Here is a 1597-nt window from a genome sequence, read left to right on the forward strand (position 1 = left end):
AAATTGCATCGGAATTAAATACAAAAGGCACAAAGCCGACTTAAGTACAAGAAGACTGACTCTTCCTACTGTCTATGTTTTGAACCATTTCTGTGACACTAGTTATAGGGTCCGATGCTTCACTTCAGGTTTACTGTATCCCTTGGACCTTCTTATTGACGATGAATCACTGAAATTGCATCGGAATTAAATACAAAAGGCACAATGCCGACGAAAGTACTAGAAGAATGACTCTTCTTACTGTCTATATATTGAACCATTCCAGTGTCACTAGTTATAGATTCCGATGCTTCACTTCAGGTTTACTGTATCCTTTGGACCTTCTTATTGACGATGAATCACAGAAATTGCATCGGAATTAAATACAAAAGGCACAATGTCGACGAAAGTACTAGAAGACTGACTCTTCTTACTGTCTATATTTCGAACCATTCCTGTGACACTAGTTATAGATTCCGATGCTTCACATCAAGTTTACTGTATCTCTCTGACCTTCTTATTGACGATGAATCTCAGAAATTGCATATGAATTAAATACAAAAGGCACAATGCCGACTTAAGTACAAGAAGACTGACTCTTCTTACTGTCTATGTTTTGAACCATTCCATTGACATTAGTTATAGATTCCGATGCTTCACTCCAGGTTTACTGTATCCCCCTGACCTTCTTATTGGCGAAGAAACACAGAAATTGCATCGGAATTAAATAGAAAAGACACAATGTGACTTAAGTACAAGAGGACTGACTCTTCTAACTGTCTATGTTTTGAACCATTCCTGCGACACTAGTTATAGATTGCGATGCTTGACTTCAAGTTTACAACATCCCTTGGACCTTCTAATTGACGATGAAACACAGAAATTGCATCGGAATTAAATTCAAAAGGGAAAATGCCGACTTAAGTACAAAAAGACGGACTCTTCTTACTGACTATGTTTTGAACCATTCCTGTGACACTAGTTATAGATTCCGATGCTTCACTTCCGGTTTACTGTATCCCTCTGACCTTCTTATTGACGATGAAACACTGAAATTCCATCGGAATAAAATACAAATGGCACAATGCCGACTTCAGTACAAGAGACTGACTCTTCTTACTGACTATGTTTTGAACCATTCCTGTGACACTAGTTATACATTCCGATGCGTCACTTCAGGTTTACTGTATCCCTTGGACGTTCTTATTGACGATGAAACACAGAAATTTCATCGGAATTAAATAAAAAAGGCACAATGCCGACTTAAGTACAAGAAGACTTACTCTACCTACTGAAGAAGACTGACTCTTCTTACTGACTCTGTTTTGAACCATTCCTGTGACACTAGCAATACATTCCGATGCTTCACTTCAAGTTTACTGTATCCCTCTGACCTCCTTATTGACGATGAAACACAGTAATTCCATCGGAATTAAATACAAACGGCACAATAGCGACTTAAGGACAAGAAGACTGACTGTTCATACTGACTATGTTTTGAACCATTAAATACAAAAGGCACAATGCCGGCATAAGTACAAGAAGGCTGATTCTTCCTACTGTCTATGCTTTGAACCAATACTGTGACACTAGTTATAGATTCCGAAGCTTTACTCCA

The sequence above is a fragment of the Schistocerca serialis genome, chromosome 9 (genome assembly GCF_023864345.2).
Source record: "Schistocerca serialis cubense isolate TAMUIC-IGC-003099 chromosome 9, iqSchSeri2.2, whole genome shotgun sequence".
Taxonomy (NCBI): domain Eukaryota; kingdom Metazoa; phylum Arthropoda; class Insecta; order Orthoptera; family Acrididae; genus Schistocerca; species Schistocerca serialis.